Raw genomic sequence first — 14,836 nt, forward strand, 5'->3', positions numbered from 1 at the left:
TTTTAATAATTTAATTGTTCTCTCTCATACTTTCTCTTCTTATTAATGGGAGCATTGTTGGAAAAAATATTATACTTTTTACACATTAATTGTCTTCAACTAATTTTAACTGTTTTTTTTATCAACGTAATATGGTTATTTGTCTCTTATAATAAGAAGCGGAGGGAGTAGTAGAAAAAGTACAAATTTAAACTCGTGTGAAAGTAAAAGAAGTGGAAAATTCTCAGGTCTCAAGTACAACAGTGGAATATAACTTTTTTTTTTTTTTGGACTCAAAGTGGAATATAACTTTATGAACAAGCATATTCCATCTCCTTTGCAGTCCACATGTTATTTGATATTAAAAATATAGTTTGTAATTGGCCAAATATATATATAGTACCAAAATAAAGAACGTATATCGTGGCATAAACACGTTTGTCTTGTTTTTATAAGCAATGCTACGTTGCCTAATCCATTGAGCATGTGGCAATAACTGAGTTTCATGTTACCAACTCGAGCATCAAAGTGAAACACATGACAAGGACATGTGTGTGCCTTGGAAGGTATCTTTAGGAAGTATTTGGATAGAAATCAAATCATGATTTTAAAAGTGTTTTTATGGTATACAAAGTAAATATATAGAAGAATTTATTTCATTTTGTGAAAAATCACTTCTCAAAAACACTTTTAAGGATCACCAAACATCCCTTTAGTAAGTGAATACAAGGCACGTTCAAGTTCCAACTTCCAACTTTGGTTAAAAATAAAATAAAATCCCATAACCGAAGATTCCTAAGCCTTGCGGCACCAACCTCCTCTTTAAACTTGTGCTGCAGATATGTATTTTTCATTTGATTCCTATATTTGAAAAATGTAAGAAATTTCATTCACAATCAAGTGATTAAAAGGCATTTTAGGATGATTAGTTATTTTCGTTATTTTTAACCTAATTGAGCAAAAATTCTCCTATTTATTTAGGTAAAAACTCAAACCTTAATTCTTCATCTATTTTTTAGTCCGATAAAAAAATATTACTTTTGGTCCTTAATATAAGAGCTAGTTTGATTTTTAATTTAGTCATAAGGTCCCAATTCACTTTATCTCTTATATTTATTCACTTTTTACAAGATAGTTCTTGTAGTAGTTGCGCGTGTTAATGGTTTTATTACATGGTAGTTCTAATTAATACACATGATTAATAAGGATATTTTAGGAAAAACAACACATATTTATTACAAATAACTAACTTAACTAATCCTTTTAATTTATTTAAATTAGTCAACTAGCCTTTATATTAAAAACTAGAGGTAGTACTAAATTATTTGACTCTAACCATGAATCTAGTATATTACATGAAGTCTGATAAACAAGCGACAAGGTTTATGTTTATAAATATAGCAAACTTGTTAAAATTTCTATATGGATAGGAAAGAGGTCTCATTAGTGCTTGATCATGTTCCAGATGTTGTTATTGAACAGAATACCTATGCATGCAACGAAGGAATATGGGCAATGTTTTCTGATTACTAATTGTAGCGTGGGCTTAAATTATGATGATGAGGATGTCAGTGGGCCTATTAATATTGGGCCAACCTTCTGGTTGGCAAGCTTCCGATCCCCTAATTTTAGGCCCAAGCCCAACAACTAAAACCAGTTCTATCTCGTTTGTCAAGCCCACTTCGCCATCCTCTTCCCCTTGGCATCTTCCTATCCTATGGCTCCTTTTTCACCATCTCTGTCAAGTAGACGTCACGACGACCCACGTAACATTAATAATTAGTACTATTTCCGATTCTAATTATAAAAGCTAGTTGGCTAATTTGAAAAGATTAAAGAAATAAGTTAAGTTAGTTATTTGTAATAAATAGGTGTTGGCTTTTCTAAAATATCCTTACTAATTAAATGTGTTAGCTAGAACTACTATTATTAAAAAGATTGTTTTGGAAAAAAAAATACATATTTAGAAACAAAATAGATTGGGGTCTTTATTTATATTTAGGACTAAAATAAAAGTCAAACAAGATTATATACTAAGGAACGGATATCAAACAAGACAAAACTTGGAAATCTGAATCACATCGATTCATATATGACTGTGCGCGTTTAAAATCGCAGAACAATCCTATACGTACTCACTGTTAATAATTTATTGCTTCTTAATTGATTTTGTCTCTATCGATCTCCCACTTGTTCATGAGCTGCTATATATAATAACTTCGCTTTAACCCTACTTTCTCAGCAGATAGGACAGTAGAAATATCCATTATACAATAGAACAGAGAGTTACCGAAAGATCGATGGTTGAAGAGTGGCGGTGTGAGGAAGACGGTGGCTGTTGCGGTGGGGATATGTTGATGACGGCGACGATGATGGTGAAGCGAGGGAGGCTCTGAATTGTTCGACGATAGGGACGTCGTTTTATATGTGTTTTCTGTACCTGGAAGGCGACTTCGATAAGCCGCCGCCGGAGTGCTGCGCCGGCATTAAGGTGGTAAAGAATGAAATTGGGCCGAACCGGGATGACTGTCGCGCCGGCTGCGAGTGCCTGAAGTACGCGGCTTCGTTGTTCCCGAGATTGCAGCCGCAACGGGCTGTGACGCTGCCTGGACTTTGCCAAGAAGACGTCTGCTTCCCTCCGATCACCAAAGACACCGATTGCAGCCAATGCCGCGGGAACGCGCCAAAATGTGTGTTTGTGTGAATAGCTCAAATATGGCCAGCAAAAATGGTTTGGTGATGAGCACAAAAATTATTTTTTTGAAAAAATATTTTAAAGTATGCAAATTGAAAAAGTTAATACTCCCTCCGGTCCTTAATATAAGACCCATTTGACTAATTTGATTAATTAAGAAAGTTAGGTAAGTTAGTTAATTATAAGAAATATGACATGTTTTTCCTAAAATATCATGATCATCTTTCTTAATACATTTCTCCTTCTTCTACTTGAGTATGATTTAGAGAATATCTATAGGGATAATTTATAGAAAATTGATAAATATGAGAAATGGATCTTATATTTAGGACCAAAACCAACTCAACAATTGGGTCTTATATTAAGGACCGGAGGAGTATAATTTTTGGTTTATTAAATTTGTTCTTATTTTAGTTTTAATCATTCAAGTTTCAAATTATAGTTTGAGAGAATATATTTACTGCTGCCTTTGGTCCTAATTATAAATACAGACTATAAACAAAATCTTGTGATAGGATTAGAGTTTAACATATTATGCTTTGTTAGTGAAATATAATAATGGACTAATTAATCATAAAAGGTTATTAGTGATTAGTTTTAAGAATTGAGGTTGATTTATTGTAAACTTCTAAAAAGTCAGAGGAGGCGTGCGTATGAATAATATATGGCTAAAAATTTCAGGGGATTAAGTAATTTTTTTATTGGTCAAAGGGGATTAAGTAAGTTAATTGTATTCTTTTTATTTTTTTATATTTTGATTTGATCTTCATATGAATATATCATATAATTGTTTTTTATTTTTATTTTAATTGATTGTATTCTTCACAATTTAAATTTGGTGTTTGATTTTCATTTTAGATTATGTAATATATTGTTTTTTAGAATGTGTGTTTATTTTGAGTTATAACTGAAAATGTGATGCTTTGTTGGGCAGGATTCATTGAGTTTAAAGGGCAGGGAGAAGAGCAGCCTACGTAGAAGAGGGAGCTGAATTGGAAAAAGTTGCCTGTTTTCGTATATTAGTATAAATTTGTATGTAACGCATATATTATAATAAATATGAAGAATAATTGCATCTCTCTATGTGTTTACTCTTCATGTTTAATTAATAGAAATTAATTAAAATCATCGCTGAAATTATTTTTCAGCTTTTGAAAATGGATTAATCAAAGAATCACATGGGACGCACTATACATAATTTCTAAAGCCCATTAATTTAAGGAAAAAAAATGGTACTGTAAACTTTTGGTGTGGTATATATAGGGTTAATATATATATGTGTCTATATATATATATATAATCTTCATTGCTAGAACTATATATCTAGCTAATTATATCTAGTTGGCGAAAAATCCAGCTATTATATCTAACCATCTCAAATTATTTCGACATGCAATCATATAAAATAAATTTTCAATAAATCAAAAGGTTTTACTACAAATAAATTATTTTAAGGCTATTCAAATCAGCTCAAACTCGCATATCTTAATATACATAGGCTTTTTCTATCTTAAGTAATATGCATGTGATTCTTTTTGATACACTCGCCTACTAAAACTCTAAAATTTTGATCGAACAAACCACTATTGTTTTCATATGATATTCTAAATAGGCTTTTTATTTGGAAAATCAGAAGTTGTTTTTAGCAAATTCAAATTCTACTACTTAAAAAAAGATCATTTTTGTCTATTCTGGAAGTCTTTTTTCATCTATTTAAAGGAGGACGTAAACAAAAAAGACGTAGATCAAAGCTTGATACGCGTCAGTTATTAACAGATGAATATGGAACATCATATTAATTTGTTTGTTGAAGCAGAACAAACAAATATGTGGTCTCATATTCCTCTGTTCTACAACAGACGAATATGGGCGCCCTCGTTCATCTGTTTAATCATATGTGTTTGTTCGGGCCTTTTCTGAAAAAGGTTAAACATATGAACATGTGGCCAGTCTTCTAGCTTCAATCAAGCAGGGACCTTGGGTTAAACATATGAACAGGTCCTATATATGAGTATTTTCTTCAAGACCGACGCTTACGCATCCTCCAAGTAGAACTTCTCGAGCACGTCTAATTTACTAGAAAGAGAGTCAAACTCATCATTAAAGTCAGCTAGAAAGAAAACCTAGCTCGTTGTCAAAGACGAAGTAAGTCACTATGAAATTCTGGTTGTCAACAGATCATTCTTTGAAGTCACGTGCCAATAGATGCAAGCTTGCGTTCAATGCCTCTATAATCTTTTATCCATGTTTCTTGAATTCGATCATAGCATGACATTCACCCATTGTTTGATCTTGAAAGATTGCCGAGGAAAGACATATTTCGATACCGCCATTGTATGATTGATAAGAAAGAAGAAGAGAATAGGAAAGGGATAAGGAAAACATAGAGGGAGGGGGGGGGGATTCAAAGGAGAAGAGGGAAAGATAGAGAAAAGAAACAGAGAATGGGAATTGACACTAATCCATGTCATATCAAAGTGTACGTATTCATCAGCTTAGACGGATGTAAAATAAAGTAACACCTATAACTTCTAACGGTCACTGGCTAACTAACTAACTCTTTTTTTTTTTTTAAATATTGGGAGAATTATCATCAAATCCCATATAAGAGAAATAACTACTAAAAGATCTAATAACAACCTGAGCAGTCTGTAATGATAAGTTCTGGAGTAGAGAGTAAGAGACTTGTTTTGTAATAATTAACCTATAAACTAACATTAAAAAAAAAACACATAGTCATCTATGATGTAATAACAACTTGAACAGTCTGTAATGATAAGTTCTGGAATAGAGAGTAAGAGACTTGTTTTGTAATAATTAAACTATAAACTAACATTAAAAAAAAACACATAGTCATCTATGATTGAAAAACTTAACATAATAGGTATAAAGTAATTGAATTCAATATTTTCCTAAAAATAATATCATGCTAAAAGACATTAAGAGGCAGAGAATTATTTAATCTGAACATAAAAAAATAATTAAATTTACATATATTTATTATGATTTTAAGTGAAAATATGATTGTAATATTTAAAAAAATTGAATAATGGTTACACATTTTTTAAATATTACTCCTCTAGTCCTATTTATAGGGAAGAGAAGAAGACATTTTTTGGTTCTATTTATAAGGTACTGAGAGAAATTTTTTGTATGGATGTGCAATTTTATCTTTCATTTATATTATGTTAATTTTGTTTACATAAATATAATGTATATTAAATAGGAACAAAATTAAAAAATTATTAAATTTTAATAAAAATTAATAAAATTTAAATTTTTTCTTAACTAGTGTTCACATATTAGAAGTAATTTTTAAACACAAGAGGATTATTATCTTTTGGACAGTAACTTTAATTAAAATAACATGTAATAATCGTGTACTATTCCCCGTTTGCTGGGGGGAAGAAAGTCAAGTGACAGCGACAGTGACAGTGGAGTGCTTGAATCCTCATTTTTATCTTTTTGATGAATGATGATTGATGAATAGGGATCTACGAAATGTAGAAGGTACGGGACGTTCCTGTAGATAACTACATCGCTACTTACAACGATCGGCACTATAAATAGCCAAACGTTCTCTCTATCAATTACCATTATTGTATTGATCGAAGTGATCGTAGCCAAGACTTTATCTTGACCAGAGGGTTGAGCGTGAGCTGAGTAAGAGTTCCGCAACACCACAAGTCTCTCTTGCCTTATTTGCTATTCACTCCGCTTTCTTACACTGAAATCCAATCCAGAAAGCTTCCACGACTGTCGCCCTCGCTTCCTTAAGCTTTTGCCTCACCTTCCCCGCGTTCATTCCATGCTTCTAGTATGCTCAATTTGAGATCTGGTCGCCTAGGGTTTTGAGCTGCAAAAAGCTGCTTCTGGGGTTGGGCTTGTGGATTGGGGGTTCGGGAGGTTTTGCTCTGGGATGTTGGATTTGAATGTGGTACGTCTTCTTGGGGGTGGAGGTGTGAATTAGAAGATCTGGGGGTTATGAGAACGAGAAGTTTGGTATTGCATTGGAACTGGTTTTGGATGATATTTTATGGCGTCTTCTGTGAATTTTGGAATTTTGGGCGGGTTGGGGGGGGGGGGGGGGAGGACTTGGTGCAGAGAATATGAAGAACACGCCTTGATAATGCTTTGAGACTGGGCAGCCTAATAAGTGATTGGACGCTATTGGATTTTGGGTTTGAAGGCTGAGAGTGGTTTTGGTTGCTTAGAGATATCTTAATATGAGGCTTTCTTCTTCAGGACTTGGTCAACCGGTTCAAGAAGGTAACATCTCCTTTGTGCAGTTTAGTTTAGCTTATGCGTTGCCAAAATTTCCCCCTCCCCCCTCCCCCCCCTCAAATGTAATGTTTACTTTGTCCGGGGCAATTCTTAGTTTCGCGAGGCAGTTGTCTTTGTCGTCACATGGCTCGTGCATCCCATTTCTGGTATTATATGAATCAACTGTATTATAGGAGTAAAGTAGACTCTGCAGTTTTGTTTATAAATTTGTTTTGTTTATAAATTTATAGGTTTAGTCAAGTTCACGGTGTTTGAAACATCTAAGTCGTGTCTGAATTGTTCAGCTGCACTAATGGCGATTTCTGTAAATATGTTTTAGTCATACGTGATTATTAATATGCGATCCTCTTTGTATATGTATAACTAAGAAGATGCATTATAATTTACACAATTATTTTTTGATTGTGCAAATTACAATCTTATAGACACCTTGTATCAGATTGTGATTATACAGGGGAGAAAAAATGTTTAAATTCCGAATTATGGCATGCATGTGCTGGTCCTCTGGTGTCTCTGCCGCCTGTTGGAAGTCGTGTGGTCTACTTTCCCCAAGGTCATAGTGAGCAGGTATGTATGACAACTTTCATCTTATTAGTTGAGTGCTATTATGCTACTTTAATCGTTTTCAATGGGTTTTTGATAAGAGATTTTATGATTGTCCAAGAACACAAGATTGCATAGAGATAAGAAATGAGTTGTCAGAGAGTCACAATGAATAGGTCAATCATACTATTTCAATCTGCAAACTAAATTTTGGCGGGCTAGACTTCAACTTGTTTCTTTCTGTAAATATATGGTAAAGTCGCATGTATGCGCAAGCCCATATATTAATACTAAGTTCATGGGATTTTTATATGGGAATAAGAAAGAATCACAGTGAGCCTATGATAGAGCTTGCTGACAATCATACGTTATTGGACCTTGTATGACAATCAAGTTGCACGTGTCTTCTATGTTTGTATATATTGGACTAGGTTGAAAGCGAGCACCTCTCATATTATCTACTTGGACAAATAAAACTCTGTCATGATTTGAAGTTTGCATTAATCCCAATAGATAATGTTCCTAATATACTTTCACATTTTATATTTCTTAAGGACAGATTGCTTCTCATACTTTTCATTTGTACATGCTTTCATTCAGTTAATTGACAGAAATTAATGTTCCTTTGCCTTTTGCAGGTTGCTGCTTCAACAAACAAGGAAATAGATGCACATATTCCCAATTACCCTAACTTGCCACCACAGCTTATCTGTCAGCTTCACAATGTGACTATGCATGTAAGGATTGCTGTGTTTGATTAAATCCGCTTTGAAACTTTATCGTAGGGTTACTTCCTAAGCTTTTAAGCTTTATGACTTTCAGGCAGATGTGGAAACGGATGAAGTATATGCTCAAATGACTCTGCAACCTTTAAGTCCGGTACTTACTTTTTGACTGTTTGGTTTTTTGAAATGTTTTAATCTTATTTATTTTAGTGATATCTTGCCATAATTTGTTTTGTAGCAAGAGCGAAAGGATATATATCTACTGCCTGCAGAATTGGGTACTGCCAGCAAACAACCAACCAACTACTTCTGCAAAACATTAACAGCAAGTGATACCAGCACTCATGGAGGATTTTCTGTCCCTCGAAGAGCTGCTGAAAAAGTCTTCCCTCCTCTTGTGAGTCATGTGGACTTTATGGTTTGGTCAGTTATATATGACATGTAGAAGGTACTTTGTAAGCTCTTAACCTTTCAGCCCTTTCTTGAATTTATTATTTAGGATTACTCGCTGCAGCCTCCTGCACAGGAACTAATTGCCAGGGATCTCCATGATAATGAATGGAAATTCAGACACATTTTTCGAGGTTGGCCTTTCGAAGCATTTGTTATATTTATATAATATTTGAGTAATGTTGCGAATTTTGTTCACTTTATCCTGTTAGGAGTGTGGTGGGTTGTTGGTTCATTTTTGTTCTTATTTTCTTTTGTGCAATGGGTTTATTTTGTTTTTCCTCTTCCCAATCTACTGAGGAGAGGTGCAGACCTGATTCCTAGCTTAAGAATCAGATTCCCAACATTAGATAATTTATCTATAACCACTTAAAACACTTGAATTGAATTGGCATGTAATGGCCTTGTTATGCTACACATGGATTGATATTGATGCTTGAACCACCTGGCTTCTCACTATTTTTCTGTTTTTGATTTTGATTTTGTCTTTGTAGGTCAGCCGAAGAGGCATCTTCTAACTACAGGGTGGAGTGTCTTTGTTAGTGCTAAGAGGCTTGTTGCTGGTGATTCAGTCCTTTTTATCTGGTACACATTATTTCTTATATCTTTTGACCTTCAGGAGATACATCTTCCATTGGTCTCACTCGTAATTGTTGTTTTTACTATCATTTTGAGGTTTATGATTACAAGTGAAACAACAGTTGGCATTTACAAACTTTGGAATTTGCCAGCAAATCTGCAGTGATTGTTTGAGTAGATTCTTAGAAGCCATAAAGGAAAAATAGGGAAGTTTAGACTATAAGTAATGCATTTTTTTGTCAGCATAAGTAATGGATTTTATAATAGTCATAATAGTCAAAGAGTTTAACCTTCTAATAGAACCTCTGTCTGTAGGGCTTTCTTAACCAGATTTTATACATTGATCTCATTAGTTTGTCATAACAAAATAACCAACCTTTCTTTACAGAATCTGTGGTCCTCATCGATTTGAATGATCAATGATGATGAATTTTTCTCTGTATCTCTATTGGAGGCTTTAAAACTTATCAATAAATATTAGTGTAACCCATCTTCCTGTTTTTTTGCACCAGGAATGATAAAAATCAATTACTCTTGGGAATCCGGCGAGCAATTCGTCCACAGACTGTTATGCCGTCCTCAGTTTTGTCAAGTGACAGCATGCATATAGGTCTTCTTGCTGCTGCAGCTCACGCGGCTGCAACGAATAGCCGCTTTACTATATTCTATAACCCAAGGTTGACAAATTTAATGATATAGATTGTAGCTATTGCAATATTGCTGAATCCTAACTTTCACATTTCAAGCCTTGTTTAATTTCTTTTTTACTTAATAGGGCAAGCCCATCAGAATTTGTCATTCCCTTAGCCAAGTATGTCAAAGCTGTATATCATACCCGAGTTTCTGTTGGCATGCGATTTAGGATGTTATTCGAGACAGAAGAATCAAGTGTCCGTAGGTAGGTATTACTTTTGTTTGTAATTTTCCACTGGTCTGGTCATTTTATAATCAAACTCTACTTTCACACAATATTCATTGTTTGCATGGTGTTTTGTTTTAGAATGAAAGGAACATACTTAGATGCACGAACAGGAGATAAATACATGATCTCACATCAATCACTCAGTCTCTTTTAGGCTTTGCAGATAACTGAGTTTGCCATTCATAACTGGAGAATTTTTTGTCGTTGGCTGGACAAGTTTGCTCATCTTTGGTTACCTTTTGTTTTATATCATTTTGGTTCTCTAGCTTCCTCTTTCAGAGACTGTGCTCATAGACTTCTCTCCGCTTTTTATTCTTTCTTTCTCAAAATTTTTTTTCTGCTAAAGAATTGTTGTCACGGTTGGCTTCTGTTATTAATATTTTTTATATCAATATAAATAATGAAGTCTACAAGGAGTTATACTATTCACAAGTCATGAATAAAGCAGCTCAGCCTGGGGACTGTGCAGCTGCACAGGTTATGCATTCGTGACAGTTGAAGCTTTTGTGAATCATAGCAATTGTCATCGTTGTTGTCATTGTTATGATGATGATGACCATTTCCTTTCGTTACTGCTTATTTTCTTTGGTTTTATTGAGCAATGATGCGTTTACTCTATTTAATATGTCCTTGTCCAGGTACATGGTACTATAACAGGCATTAGTGATTTAGATCCTGTTCGCTGGCCAAATTCACACTGGCGTTCAGTGAAGGTTTGTCGAAATCATTCACTTTAAACAGCTATGGGGCTTTGTCAATACAGTTTTTTCAACAATATTAAAATGTTAAAATATTGGGAACCTTTGGAAATGATGTAGAATGTATAAACTTTTGCCTATTGGTGCAGGTTGGCTGGGATGAGTCCACTGCAGGGGACAGGCAGCCTAGAGTTTCCTTGTGGGAGATTGAACCGTTGACAACATTCCCTATGTATCCATCCCCATTTCCTTTGAGGCTGAAACGCCCTTGGCCGTCAGGACTACCTTCTTTTGGTAGCATGCATTGCTTTACTTGTGCAGTGAGTTACGTGGCATATTCTCCTTTGGCTCAACTTAATTGTTTCCCTTGTTTGTGTGCTTCAGGTCTAAAAGATGGTGACATGAACATTGGTTCTCCATACACGTGGCTCCAAGGTGGGCTTGGGGATCAAGGAATGCAATCTCTGAACTTCCAGGGACTGGGGGTTGCACCATGGATGCAGCCAACACTTGGTGCTTCCATGTCCGGACTTCAGCCAGAAATATACCAAGCAATGGCTGCTGCTGCACTTCAGGAAATGAGAGCAATGGGTCCGTCTAAACCTTCTTCTGAATCTCTGCTGCAGTTTCAGCAGTCTTCAAATGTTCCTGGTGCTCCTTCTTCTGGTATCCAGAGGCAAGTGTTACAGCAGTCTCAGTCCCAAAATGTCCTATACAACTTTCAAGAAAACCAGATTCCTTCTCAGTCTTCACTTCTGCAACGACAGATGCAGCGTTACCATCCTTATAATGATCAGAGGCAGCAGCAGCAGCAGCAGCATCGACCTAACAGTTTACCTGTTCAGCAGCAGATCTCAAATGTTGTTTCTCCTTTGTCTAATTTTGCATCACCCACCCAGTTTGTCTCTCCACCCATGCCAGCCATTGCTTCAAATTGCCAGCAGCAGAGTTTCCCTGAACCTGCCAGGAACCAGAACCAATTCCCAGCTCTGATGTTTCTGCTATCCACAGTCTACTTGGATCGCTTCCCCAGGATGGAGTATCCCAGTTACTTAACATGAATGGATCCAACTCTCTGGTTTCTCCTGCTTCCTTACTACCCAAGCAAATAACTGCTGAACCTCAGTTTCATACTGCTGCTGCTCAGTGTGTATTACCCCAGGTGGGAAACTTGGGTACATCACACTCAAATGTATCTGAACTTCCTATTTTGCCTCCATTTCCTGGAAGAGAATATTCTGCATACCCAGGTGCCACTGATCCTCAGACCAATCTTTTGTTTGGGGTTAATATTGATCCTACTCTTATGTCACAAAATAGCATGTCAAACATGAGAAACGTTGGCAATGAGAATGATACATTATTGATGCCCTTTTCAGCTTCAAACTTCGGTGGTGCTACAGGGACTGATTATCCTCCAAGTTCAGATATGACAACATCAAGTTGTGTAGATGAATCTGGTTTTTTGCAGTCTTCAGAAAATGTGGAGCAAGCAAATACATCAACTGGAACCTTTGTCAAGGTAAAGTTTTCTTTTAAATTTTGTACCTTAGTGCCACTGTTTCTTAAAATAATGTCCTCACTTTTTGTTGAAACTGGGCATTTTATATTTGGAGGATGGAGGGATTGCTTTCTGAAGTGTGGGACGTATCATTTTTTCTTTGGACTAATTTTGTGAGCTAAATTCATATAACAAATTGTGAGGATGTACTATAGTTGATAAAAACACAATTGCGTCAATGTTGAATTGTATTCCAATTGTTCAATAATGCGGTTTACGTTAGTTAAAATACACAAGGAAGGAAAGCTGGTTTATAACCTGTGAGCTCAATAAGAACTTAATATCATATTTTGGTGTTATTCATAGGTTTGGAAACATCAAAATTTCTGGGAACATGGTGATATAATTGAGCAGCATCTGAACATTTATGGAAAGAAGGAATTTTATGTTGCAGAGATAATGTAGGTGAACCTCTGCAAAGTAATATGTTTAAATATACTTGCACTGGTCATATTTGGTTGAAAACGGAAATGTAAACCATCAATAAATGGAAACTAAGGCCTCAAAGTTCTCTAGCTCCCTTCTCCAGGAAAAGAGGGCGGGCATGGCTGATTTTGGAGTTCTATTACATTTTTACTCCCAGAATGGTGGAGTTATACAATACGTCAATCTCTTTATTGTGTGTTGAGAAAGAGGTCTGCTGTCTGTGTACTTGTGTTCTGCATAGCATTGTTTACTATGAATGGATACTTACGTGGGCGGCCTTGTGAGTATGTGAGTTGCACCTCTCAAAACAACACCCCCCCCCCTCCCAAAAAAAAAGAGAAGAAAGAAACAGAGAGAGAAAAGGAAGGAAAAAAGGAAAAAGATGGTTGGAAAGAAGGAAAGATGATGGATGGATCATATCATATTGGAGGATGAATATGAAATGAATATAATTGGAAAATCTTTAATTATGTACATGAAAGGACCAGGAGCAAACGGAACACTGGCATGTAGCATGTTCATGTGCATTCTGGATGGGGTTCTGCATGGGGAGTGGGAGGGTATTTATATTAGATATACTAGGTTACCATGAAGAGCTTCATATTTATGTATGATTTCTTTTTGCATGATGAGCTTACATCTAATGTTCTCTACTCTTATTTGTTTTTCTCCGGACAGGTTCACAAGTTAGGGTGCTTTGGGAGGTCACTGGACATCTCTAAGTTTAGCAGCTACGATGAACTACGTAGTGAGCTTGCCCGCATGTTTGGGCTTGAAGGCCAACTAGAGAACCCTCAGAGATCAGGCTGGCAGCTTGTATTCGTTGACCGGGAGAATGATGTTCTTCTCCTTGGTGATGACCCTTGGCAGTAAGTCTTGCATTATACTAGTTTTTGGTAAATTTTTGTTCAGTTACGTCATATTGGTTGTCATTTATTGATGACTAGCTTTCGCTAGTGTCTGATAGTGATTATTTGTGGCGTGGTACCCATAATTTGGAAATGTAACATTGATAAATGTTTTTTCGGTCTCTCATATTACCCTGGTCCTTGATATTGAATATATTGATTGCTTTGATACTACTAAATTCTTTGTACTTAAAAATACTAAAATAATGTTGGTCCACGAAAGAATAAAAAACTACTAGAGTCTTGTTGCCTCTGCTTAGCCATAGCCTTTACAGGCACCATGCCATTTCTCAAGTATTTCTGAGACACTTCTTTTGCAGGGAGTTTGTGAACAATGTGTGGTACATCAAGATTCTGTCTCCACTTGAAGTACAACAAATGGGCAGAGAAAGTGCTGGTCCCACGGCTTCTGCATTAGCCCACAAGCTTTCTACCACTGACAACTATGCGAGTCGGCAAGAGTTGAGAAATCCTAGCAATGGGATTGCGTCAATGGGGTCTCTAGACTATTAGAATGATCTGCTTCACAGTCATAGTGGTAAAGAATGTCTGGAGTCTTTATGAAAGATGTTTCTCGTCTCAGGATTGGCCTAGTATTCTTATATATCCATTTTATAGTTGAGTATGTATTAGTGATTCTGCAAGGCCTATTCAGATCTACAGCATATCACTGTAAATTATAATAGGTGACCTTGTTTCTTCAGCTGTCACTGTAACGCTTAGATCAGCACTAAATGTAGAAGATGGAGTCATGTCCTTATCAGTAGGGTTTGTGCTTTCTCCCCTTGACGTCTTCCAAATTATTGGTCATATTTAAAAGAAAACTTAGTGAGTACCAAGTCCTTTTCACCCCCCTAAAAACCTTGGCAAATTTATTTGATGTTCATGTTATGCTCTCAAGATTTAAGCTCTCTGTAGCTATCTTCATTTCATTAGACTCATCTTTGGTATCTTATTACTATGTTAGCTTTCTTTTGGTACGGGTTAAGAGGACGTCAAAACCCACGACCCAGATTGATTAAAAGGCACGTTAATTTTTTTTGGTATTCAGTGAGACAAGCGTGTT

General features: G+C 35.7%; 1 pseudogene; it reads left to right on the forward strand.

The window, feature by feature from the left end:
- The first annotated feature begins 6,762 nt into the window (after positions 1–6,762).
- Positions 6,763–14,624, forward strand: LOC114748374 (auxin response factor 6-like; annotated as a pseudogene).
- Positions 14,625–14,836: the final 212 nt, after the last annotated feature.

The sequence above is a fragment of the Neltuma alba genome, unplaced genomic scaffold (genome assembly GCF_004799145.2).
Source record: "Neltuma alba isolate B1F8T4 unplaced genomic scaffold, ASM479914v2 tig00005687_pilon, whole genome shotgun sequence".
NCBI classification, from domain to species: Eukaryota; Viridiplantae; Streptophyta; class Magnoliopsida; order Fabales; family Fabaceae; genus Neltuma; species Neltuma alba.